This window comes from Sus scrofa, chromosome 4 (genome assembly GCF_054392235.1).
Source record: "Sus scrofa isolate SSC_HxYL_T2T_F1_AM1 chromosome 4, Sscrofa_HxYL_maternal_Yorkshire_Landrace_v2.0, whole genome shotgun sequence".
In the NCBI taxonomy this organism is placed as follows: Eukaryota; Metazoa; Chordata; class Mammalia; order Artiodactyla; family Suidae; genus Sus; species Sus scrofa.
Window position 1 is genome coordinate 58,844,049 of NC_139386.1, and position 12,649 is coordinate 58,856,697.

Below are 12,649 nucleotides of genomic sequence, written 5' to 3' on the forward strand. Positions count from 1 at the left end.
AAAGAAAAACAAACAAAACCTAAAATCAGCAGAAGGAAGGAAATCATAAAGATCACAGTGGAAATCATTAAAAGAGAGATTCAAAAAAAAATTAGAAAAAATAAATACAACCAAGAGCTGGATCTTTGAAAAGCAAAACAAAATTGACAATCCTCTGGTCAGACTCACCAAGAAGGAGAGAGAGAAAACCAAATAAACAAAATTAGAAATGAAAAAGGAGAAATCATAATGCATACTTCAGAAATACAAAAAAAAAGAAAACATAAGAGAATACTATGAACAATTGCATGCCAACAAATTTGACAATCTGGAAGAAATGGACAACTTTCTAGAGACTTACAGCCTGCCAAAACCGAATTAAGAAAAAGATAACTGAACAGACCAATCACTAGAAATGAAATTGAATATGTCATAAAAACACTCCCTACAAATAAAAGTCCTGGACCAGATGGCTTCACAGGCGAATGCTACCAGGCATACGAAGAGGAACTTATACCCATCCTCTTTAAACTTTTTCAAAAGATTGAAGAAGAAAGAATACTCCCAAAGACATTCTATAATGCCACAGTCACACTAATACCAAAACTAAAGATACCACCAAAAAATAAAAGTATATGCCAATATCTCTGATGAACATAGACACAAAAATTATCAACAAAATTTTAGCCATTCGAATCTAAAACATACATAAAAAAGATCATACACCACGGCCAAGTGGGATTCATCCCAGGTACACAAGGATGGTTCAACATAAGCAAATCAATCAACATCATACACCACATTAACAAAAGAAAAGTCAAAAACCACATGATCATCTTAAGAGATGTAGAAAAAGCATTTGACAAAGTTCAACATCCATTCATGATCAAAACTCTTACCAAAGTTAACTTAACACAATAAAAGCCATTTATGACAAACCCACAACAAATATAATACTCAATGGAGAAAAGCTGAAAGCCTTCCCACTAAAATATGGAACAAAACAAGGATGCCCACTCTTACCACTGTTATTCAACATAGTATTGGAAGTCCCTTGCCACAGCAATCAGACAAACAAAAGAAATAAAAGGTATCCAAATTGGAAGAGAAGAGGTAAAATTGTCACTGTATGCAGATGACATGATACTATATATAGAAAACCTTAAGGAGTCAACCCAAAAACTACTTGAACCAATCAACAATTTCAGCAAAGTAGCAGGATATAAGATTAACATTCAGAAATCAGTCACATTTCTATATACTAAAAATGAAATATTACAAAATGAATATAAAAATACAATACCATTTGAGGTTGCACCACAAAAAATCAAATACCTGGGAATAAGCCTGACCAAGGAAATGAAAGACTTATATGCTGAGAACTATAAAACATTAATCAAGGAAATTAAAGAGGATTCAAAGAAATGGAAAGATATTCCATTCTCCTGGGTTGAAAAATGAATATTATAAAAATGGCCATATTACCCAAAGAAATCTGCAGAGTCAATGCAATCCATATCAAATTAACCATGACATTTTTCACAGAATTAGAACAAACAATCCAAAAATTTATATGACATCATAAAAGACCCAGAATGGCCAAAGTAATCCTGAGGAACAAAAACCAAGCAATAGGCATAACTCTCCCAGACTTCAGACAATATTACAGAGCCACAATCATCAAGACAGTGTGGTACAGGTACCAAAACAGACAGACAGACCAATGGAACAGAACTGAGAACCCAGAAATAAACCCAGACACCTACGGTCAATTAATCTTCAACAAAGGAGGCAAGAATATAAAATGGAAAAAAGTCTTTTCAGAAAGTGGTGCTGGGAAAACTGGACAGCCACATGTAAATCAATGAAACTGGAACACATCCTCACACCATGCACAAAAATAAACTCAAAATGATCTAAAGACTTAAATGTAAGATAAGACACCATTAAACTCCTGGAAGAAAACATAGGCAAAACATTCTCTGACATCAACCTTACAAGTGTTTTCTCAGGTCAGTCTCCCAAAGCAATAGAAATAAAAGCAAAAATAAACCAATGGGACCTAATCAAACTGACAAGCTTTTGCACAGAAAAGGAAACCATAAAAAAAAAAAAAAGACAATTTACATAATGGGATAAAATAGGTTCAAATGATGCAACCGACAAGGGCTTAATCTCTAGAATATACAAGCAACTTATAACCCAACAGCAAAAAAGCCAACAACCTAATGGAAAAATGGGCAAAAGATATCAATAGACATTTCTCCAAGGAAGATATATAGATGGCCAGCAAATACATGAAAAAATACTCAACATCCCTCATTATTAGAGAAATGCAAATCAAAACACCTCACTCCAGTCCGAATGGCCATCATTAATAAGTCCACAAATAACAAATGCTGGAGAGGCTGTGGAGAAAAGGGAACCCTCCTGCACTGTTGGCGGGAATGGAAGCTGGTATAACCACTATGGAGAACAGTATGGAGGTACCTTAGAAATCTATACCTAGAACTACCATAAGACCCAGCAATCCCACTCTTGGGCATCTATCTGGACAAAACTCTACTTAAAAGAGACACATGCACCCACATGTTCATTGTAGCACTATTCACACACAATTGCCAAGACATGGAAACAACCCAAATGCCCATCAATGGAAGAATGGATTATGAGGAAGAGGTATATATATACACAATGGAATACTACTCAGTCATAAAGAAGAACAGAAGAATGTTATTTGCATCAACATGAATGGAACTAGAGACTCTCATACTGAGTGCAGTAAGTCAGAAAGAGAAAGACAAGTGCCATATGATACCACTTATATCTGGAATCTAATATAAGGCACAAATGAACCTTTCCATAGAAAAGAAAATCATGGACATGGAGAACACTCTTGTGGTTGCCAAGTTGGGGCGGGTAAGGAGTGGGATGGACTAGGAAGTTGGGGTTAATGGATGCAAACTATTGCCTCTGAAATAGATTAGCAATGAGATCCTGCTGTGTAGCACTGAGAACTATGTCTAGTCACTTATGATGGAGCATGATAATGTGAGAAAAAAGAATGTATACATGTATGTGTAACCGCACCTTGCTGTGCAGTAGAAAATTGACAGAACACTATAAACCTGCTATAATGGAAAAAAGAAAAATCATTATAAATGAAAAAAAGATAATCACTGCATTTAATAGAAATAAACTAAACATTTTTTAAAAAGAATAAATGATTAGAGAACTTAACGTAAGGTAAGAAAAGACAGCATTGAAAGGCCAGATCTTGTCTTATATAAATATAGAAACACACCATAACTATAATTCCGGGATTCTGGGGAAAGTAAAATCAGAGGGTCACTAAGAGCCAACTTCTTTCCCATAGATCAGGAAAAACTGAATCTGAGATCCACTATGCTGTGAAAGAAATTTTAAGAGAAGATTTAATTCTAATTATTGTCCCTGGATTTTTAAAAGATGTTCTATGAAATAAAAATAGAATCCAAGACCTTTCCCATAGCATATGTACACAGAAAAATGGCACTGAACATCAGGAATAAGAAAAGAGAAAATCAGCATTTCCCATTAATGCTCAGTATACGAGTCTGGAATTTTTGCCAGGGTACATATTGAAGGGATATCTGGAGGAATACAGGTACTTTAATGAGATAGTTTTTTTTAATTTGGGGAGAAATACAATTGTAGCCCTAAATTGCATGTCTCTCATTCTAGTTAAAATAGGATTGCCACTGGAATACCATTTTAGAGGACTAGAAATTGACAGGTCAGAGAATGAGATGAAAAATGTTGCTTGACTCTGATAATACAATGATCTGAAGAATAATTGAAAGAAGCACCAAAAACAGAATCAGTTGGACTTGTTAGGAAACATAAAAATCATATCTGCATTGCAATATGCCACCCTAGATACATCCAGTTGAAGAAAAGGAGGTCATTAGTGGTTAGTACCATTAAATTGAAAAATACTCTTCCATTATTTCATTAATTCATCTTAAATTTGCAGGTTTGTAATTTAGATAACCTTAAATTTATAATCTTAAATAATATCAAAGACATTTTTAAATGCAAAAATAAAATCCATCAATTATGTCAAGGTTGACATGTTTTTTCTCACAAAGGAGAAAGTTACTTAAAATAGAGAACAGAATTTAGATGGCCATACCTATCTACACCTACACTAATTTAGAACTGCAAGTATTTTATATAATGCTAGTTTTCCTTGGTTTAATGCATTCCATTTTCCATCCCCATCAGCTAATTCAAATGCCTAGAGTTCTATCATTTTTGTAGAAAAGATCACTTGATATTGTGTCTTTGATTGAATGACATGCAAAGCACACACCCACATAGACACCAAAAAAAAAAGATGTCAAAGAATATGAAATGATAAAATCAAAGTTTAATACCTTCCTGATAATTTCTAATTTCAGACTACTTGGAAATTGCTGTACCACTGACAGTTTAACCTTGTAAACTAAAACTTTTTTTTAACTATGAAAATTTTCAAACATATACAAATGTGAGAAAATAGATACTAAAAACACGTTTTAGGAGTTCCCACTGTGGTGCAACAAGATTGGCATGGTCTCTGGAGCACTGGGTTGCAGGTTTAATCCCTGGCCCCTGAATAGTGGTTAAGGGATCCAGTATTGCTGCAGCTGTGGCTTGGATCTGATCTCTGACCAGAGAACTCCATATGCTGTGGGGTGACCAACAAAAACAAAAAACAAAAAAACACATTTTTATCTACAAATTATCTTAAAAATTATTAAAATTTACCAATATCAGCATGTGTTTCTAAAGCTGCATGAACTTATAAAAGAAAATAAACTTGAAAAAAGTAATAAAATTATTGTAATATGTTACATTATAGCTATGTTTAAATTGGATCCCATAAAGCCAAGAGTTTAGTATATATTTCCCATTCATTAAACTCTTGGATATATGAGATCCACTTTAAATCTAAATTTTATACATATATAGATATAAATATATCTGTACATATCTCCTCTACCCTCCTTCTTAAAGAATGAAATATTTAGTGGATGGTGATTTCAACTGGAAAACATAATACTGGAGTTCAAGTTCTGGGCTCACCGTGACAGACCAGATAAATCTTTGCAAGTCAGATGAAGTATTACTTACATTTTATGTTTTCTGGCATCAGTTTCCTCTGTTCCAGGTTTAAGACATTAACATCTTTTCATGTGTTTCTTGGCCATCTGTATGTCTTCTTTGGAGAATTGTCTGTTTAGATATTCTGCCCATTTTTTGATAGGGTGTTTCTTTTTTTGGTATGGAGCTGCAGAAGGTGTTTATAAATTTTGGAGATTAATCCCTTGTCAGTCGATTCACTTGCAAAGATTTTCTCCCATTCTGTGTTGTTTAGGGTTTCCTTTGCTGTGCAGAAACTTTGAAGTTTGATTAGATCCCATTTGTTTATTTTTCTTTTTATTGTCAATACTCTGATAGGTGGATCTGAGATGTTGCTGTCGTTTATGTCAGAGAGTGTTTGGCCTATGTTTTCCTCTAGGAGTTTGATAGTGTCTGGTCTTATATCTAGGTCTTTAATTCATTTGGAGTTTATTTTTGTGTGTGGTGTTAGGGAGTGTTCTAATTTCATTCTTTTCCATGTGGCTGTCCAGTTTTCCCAGCACCACTTATTGAACAGGCTGTCCTTTCTCCATTGTATATTCTTGCCTCCTTTGTCATAGATTAGTTGGCTGTAGGTGCAAGGATTTAATTTTGGGCTTTCTATCCTGTTCCACTGATCTATATGTCTGTCTTTGTGCCAATACCATGCAGTTTTGATGACTGTTGCTTTTTAGTATAGTCTGAAGTCCGGGAGCCTGATTCCTCCAGCTACATTTTTCTCTTTCAGGATGTCTTTGGCTATTCTGGGTCTTTTGCGTTTCCAAACAAACTTTAAAATATTTTGTTCAAGTTCTGTGAAAAATGTCCTTGGTAATTTAATAGTGATTGCATGTTCATTGCAGCACTATTTACAATAGCCAAGACATGGAAACAGCCTAAATGTCCATCGACAGAGGAGTGGATCCAGAAGACGTGGTACATAGACACAATGGAATATTACTCAGCCATTAAAAAGAACGAAATACCAGCATTTTTTGCAACATGGATGGATCTAGAAACTATCATGCTAAGTGAAGTCAGCCTTACAATGAGACACCCACATAAAATGTTTTCACTGACATGTGGAATCTGAAAAAAGGACAGACTGAACTTCTTTGCAGAACAGATGCTGACTCACAGACATTGAAAAACTTATGGTCTCCAGAGGAGACAGTTTGGGGGGTGGGGGGATGTGCTTGGGCTGTGGGATGGAAATCCTGTGAAATCAGATTGTTATGATCATTATACAACTACAGATGTGATAAATTCATTTGAGTAATAAAAAAAATGGGGAAAAAAAAGACATTAACATCACTCTCAGCTCTAAGATCCTGTGGTTTCTAGAGAGTACAGCTCAGCAGTACTTATACCAAAATTATCATTACTTTTTGAGATCTTGCTCTAATTTACAAGGCTTGATGACAAAATTTTGATTTTTCTTTGGTTAAAAGATGCAAATTTAAGTTGTTCAAACATGTAGAATATATGTGAACTAAAGGCAAAATTTAAGTGATAACACGGAAATGTGTCATATACCACTTCAGAAAATAAATCCTATCTTTTTATTTTTCAATATATCATAAGGAGAATTCTTAAAGAATGTTGCAGAAATTTCTGAAAATTCCTCCATCAGTAGTATGAGGCCTTTAAAAAAATTATTGGAATATAGTTGACTTACAATGTGGTATTAGTTTCAGGTGTACAGCAAAGTGAATTGGTTATATTCATATATGTGTGTGTGTATATATATACACATATGTATTATTTTTCCCTTATACGTTATTACAAACTATTCAGTAAATTTCCCTGAGCTATACATAGGTTCTTTTTAACCATCTATTTTAGACTGCAAAAGAATATACACAAATGAGTGCGAACAATAAATAATAATAATAATTAGTAATAAATAATGAGTAAGAATATTAAACAAATAAGATTGAAATTCATGGCCTGAAACAAAACATTGAGTGAATGTTCCCAAATCTGAGTCCAAAGAAGGTAATTCTCCCTAGACTGAAAGAAAAGGAGTTTCTGCTGTTGCTCAGCAGGTTAAGGACCTGACATTGTCTCTGTGAGCATGCAGGTTCAACCCCTGACCTCGCTCAGTGGTTAAGGATCTTGTGTTGGCAGTTTCAGCAGTTTCAGCTGTAACAGAAAAAAAAATAAAGAAAGAAAAAAAGAAAAACCTTCAACTTTGAAGATCTTATTACAAAATCAAATAGGAATTTGTATTCATTTCTTTGCAGTAGTAACCACTATGTGAGGACTTAAAACAAGAATTTATTATCTTGGATGATTTATTATCTGTAGTTGGATGACTAACACTAATTTCACAGGGCTATTATCAAGATATCCACGGGGCTGCCTTCCTTTCTGCAGGCTCTGGGAAAAAACCCATTTCCTTCTCATTCTAGTGTTGGCAGAATTCAGTTCCATGTAGTCATAGGACTGAAGACTTTGTGTCCTTCTGGCTGTCAACATCTGGGAGCACTCTAAGATCTAGAGGCCTCTCTTTCGTCCTCACACATAGAATACTATATCTTTGAGCCAGCAGTGTGGCATCAAACCCTATTCACATGGCCATCTCTCTCTTACACAGCCAGGAATGATCCTCTGAATTTTAGGATTCGCATGGTAAAATCAAGCACACCTGGGTAATCCAGGATGTCATCCCAATCTCAATCTCCATAACCTTAATCACATCTGCAAGGTAAGGTAAAATATTTATTGGTTCTGAGGATTAGGGCATCATCTACAAAGATTAACTCAAAATGTATCACAGAACTGAATGTGAGAGGTAAAACACTACAACGACTAGGAAAAAATATAGGAGTAAGTCTTCTTGAATTGGGATTCTTAGATATGCAAGCAACTGAGTAAAAAGCTGATAAATCGATCTTTATAAAAATTTAAAACTTTTGTTCTTTAAGGATAACTATCAAAAAAGTAAAAATGCAATCCACAGAATGGGAGGAAATATTTGCAAATCGTATATCGGATAAGGGACTTTCATTTAGAATATAAAGAAGTCTTTGTAAGACAAAAAAAGATAAAAAGATAAATACCCCAACATAAAAAGATAAATACCCCAATTAAAAAAGGGCAAGGGATTTGAGTAGGCATTTCTCCATAGATCATATACAAATAGTTAATAAGCACATGAAAATATGCACAATCACCATTAGCAATCAGAGATATGCAAAGCAAAACCACAAGACACCCCTTCATACTTACTAGGTTGGCTATGATCAAAAAGAGAAATAAAAACAAGTGTTTGGTGAAGAAATTGGAAACTAGTCTCAGAGATGAAGGTGTATGGAATGCAAGGCTATCTGGAAATAAGGTACATCCTTGTTTTCCTTGCAATTTTGTTTATAATTTTACCATTCTGTTTTATTTATTTTGTTGGCTGTGCCCACAACATGCAGAAGTTCCTGGACCAGGGATCGAACCCATGCCACAGCAGCAACCTGAGCCACAGCAGTGACAATACCAAATCCTTAACCTGCTGAACCAGCAGGGAACTCTCTAACCACTCTCTTAATGGTCAACTGTTTTAGTTCCAATTTTGTGCAACCACAGAAGAAAAGCAATTTCAAGAGGCTATTCTGGAGGTTAGAATTCAGATCCATACATCTTGTTCTGAAGTTGAACAAAGAAAAGACTGAATCATGCACCACCTTTGCATAGTGAACTGATATTAGTGCTGTGGTTAAACCTTCCCAATAGTGTTCTATTGATTGGGCAACTAAGCTTTGATCTACCTGTTTTACTTTCCCCTTTCACACAAGATTTTTCACTTAATGAACTGGTCCCTGAAATGTGCATTGTTTCCTTGAGCTGCTGAGTTAAAAATATCCAGACTTATCAAAAAGAATTATAGAGTTAGTTTTTTTTTCAAGTCCACTGGTATCACCATAAAAATGTGAATAACATCTTTAGATCAACGAGTACATAAAAGAAACTTTAGCAATAAAAATTAATAGTGTATCCATTTCCTGCCTTATGGTCTGCTGCTTATTGAATTAATCCACTTGCTGGGAATAAAATCATGAAGCTTACTAAAGAAAAATAACATAAAAATGTATTTGTTTATGATCTTTCAATACCAAGAGAGGAATCAAATCCCTGATTTGAAAACCATTTTTCAAAAATATAACAGAATACAGAATAAAAAGCAATTTACCTTTACTCAGTAGGATATGATAAGATTGCAGGAATACGGCAAAGAAACCCTCCACTCTGTGCAGTTTTTCAAGGTGAAAGAAAATCCTGTCAAATCCCAGCAGTGGAAGGAAATGAGGAATGATGATTAATAACACTGTTGGCAGGACAAAACAAACCTTGAAACCTAAACAATCTTCCATCACATTGAAAGCACATTGAAACTATTATATCTCTGCATTTTAATTGCTGCTTTGTTATTTCTAAAGTACCATGGAATTTGGTTTAAATGCATCAAATATTTTCAAGCATTAAAGCAAAATTTTGGAAATGATTAGGGAGCTACATAAACACCTGATAGCTCCTACAGCTCTTAAGTCCATATAAAAACTTTAGCTTCTCTGGTAGTCACTTAATAATTCTAAATCAACATTGCTCATACACTGTCTCCTACAGTTACAGGTGTGAGTAAAGTTTCTAGGTACATAGACTAAATATCATTGCTACTTGGAGTGCCCTATTTGGGAGCATTCATTGGATTATTTTGCCTTTCTGTAAACAAACAAGCAAATACCATCACCAATAGGTTTTCCTTGGAATCTTTCACCTGATTTACAAACTCATACATGATTTTTCTTTTTCACCTTTGCTTCATAGGTTGGGGGATTCATATATTCATTTTTCCTAATAAAATGATAGACCTTTAAGAGAGAACTCACCCTATTGCATAAATTAGAGTATCCATACCTGTTGTTAATAAATGGATCCCAAAATGATACAAACAATTTTAGACTATTTTGTATCACACAACATCACTGGAAACATAAATGTGTTGGAGGGACAACTGTCATCCACATAATGATTCAGAGGCCCAGGCTTACAGCAGCTCAGCAGTCTTCAAGATGATACACTAATTGGAGTTCCCATTGTGAATAAATAGGTTAAGAAACCAACATAGTGTCCATGAGGCTCAGTGGCTTAAGGATCTATCAGGTCATAGATGCAGCTTGGATCTGGCGTTGCCATGGCTGTGGTGTAGGCCTCAGCTGCAGCTCCAGTTAGACACCTAACCAGGAATATCCATATACCACATGTGCATCCTTAAAAAGAAAAAAAAAAATATCTCCAGGGATTAATTACCTGCATCCCTACCAACATGAAGGGGAATGAAGCAAGGATCAGAAGTGGTATGCAATACCTCCTCATACATTACTCTGGCAAAAATTCTGGCTGAGAAATAAAATTTTGATATGTACCCAGAAGGCAAAGGAAATAAATATTTTTGATACACAACTAGTTGCTTCTTTCACAGTTAAGTTAAACTTTTAATATTTTTTTAAACTTGATGACAACTGGATGTTTATATTCCATAAAAATATGACCAATTGGGCCATTTATAAATTTGGCATAAATTCAGAGTATTTTATCTGATGTAAGGAATTTTAAGATGCATTTATCTATTTCTTAGATAATAAAACTTAGGCTCAAAGGAGTTGTGTGACTTGATCTAAGGTCACAAATTTACATCATAAGTACAAGCCTAACTTTTCTTCCAGAAGTGTTCAGCATCCTCAGTGAAATACCAAGAATACTAACAAAGTAGTGTCTACTTTGCATCAAATCTACTTATTGATCTTTTTTCCATCAATACCTCATGCTAACCTAAGACAAAGCTTGCTGTAGAGGTAATAATTATATTACGGAAGTTGAGAAAATGTGTGAGAAAGTGACCAATATTTCAGATACATACAGTGGCTCAATTATATTTTTAAAAAACCATTCTGACTTTTTTGCAAAGACAAATCCAGGTCCAGATGATTTCAACAATGAATTCCTCCAAACATTTAGGGAGAAATAATACTAATTATACACAATATCTTCCAAAAAATATGAGGATAGAATAATTTCCATCTCATTTTGTGAGGCTAGCATTATATTAATACCAAAAGCAGAAAGGACATTTTCAGAAAATAATGGACAATACCCTTCATAAACATAGACACGAAAATTACCAACAAAGTATAACAAAGTATAGTAGTGTATTAAAAGGATAATACATTAGAAAGAAGTGGATTAGGAGTCCCCTGGTGGCCTAGGGGTTAAGGACTCAGCATTGTCACTGCTGTGGCTCAGGTTTACTCATCATATAAATAACGTAGAAAAACCTTAGGAGCTTTTCAAAAGATGAGCATTTTACAAAACTGCACATCTTTTCATAGAAGAAACAAAACCCTCCTAACTGGCTAGACTTGTAAAAGAACTTCCATTAACCTAATAAGCAGCATTTAAGAAAATACAGCAAATTTATATTTAATGGTAAAAGACTGAATATTTTTCCCAGAACTGGGGAAAAGCAGGGATGTTCACTTTCTCCTATTCAACATCATACTGACAAGGCAAGGAAAAGAAATAGGCATACAGGAGTCCCTGCTGTGGTGCAATGGGATCAGCAGCATCTCTATAGTGCCAGGACACAGGTTTGATCCATGGCCTGACACTCTGGGTTAAAGGATCTGGCATTACTGCTGTTGCAGCTCAGATCTAATCCCTGTCCAGGAACTCCTGTGGCTCAGATCTATTCTGGGCCTGGGTACTCTATATGCTGTAGGGTGGCCAAAAAAAAAAAAAAAAAAAAAACACAGAAAAGAAAAAAAAGAAAAGAAAGGAAATAGGCATACAAGTTAGAAGGGAAAAGGGAAGATTATTACAATTTATAAATTACTTTATTGTCTACTTAGAAAGTCCTTACAAAATCTAAAAAAGCAGTTAGGGAGACTCCTAGAAGCATCAGTGAATTTACAAAGTCACAAATTATGGAGCTAATATACAACATTCAATTATTTTTCTATATACTAGCCATAAACAATTAAAAACTAAAGTTTAAAAGCAATATTACTTATAATAGCACTAAGAAATGAAATATATAGTTATAAATTTACCAAAATGTGTGCAGGCTATGTATGCTTAAAACACAAAACACTAATGAAAGAAATCAAGGGAACCTAAATCAGTTAAGAGGTATAGAGTGCCTATGAATTAAAAGACTTTATAGTATGAAGATGTCAATTCATCCCAAATAGATATATAGATTCAATGCAATCCAATACCAGTCAAAAATCTCAGCAAAACTTTTTGTCAACAAGCTAATTCAAAATTAATATGGAAAGACAAATTAATTAGAATTGCCAAGACAATTTTTGAAGAAAAGAGTAAGGATAGAGGACTCACAACACATAATTTCAAAGCTTAACATAAAGCTGCACTAATTAAACAGAGTAGTATTAGAGAAAAGGATGACATATAGATCAATGGAACAGAATAAAGTCCAGAAATAGATCCACATGTATATGGTTAATTTATA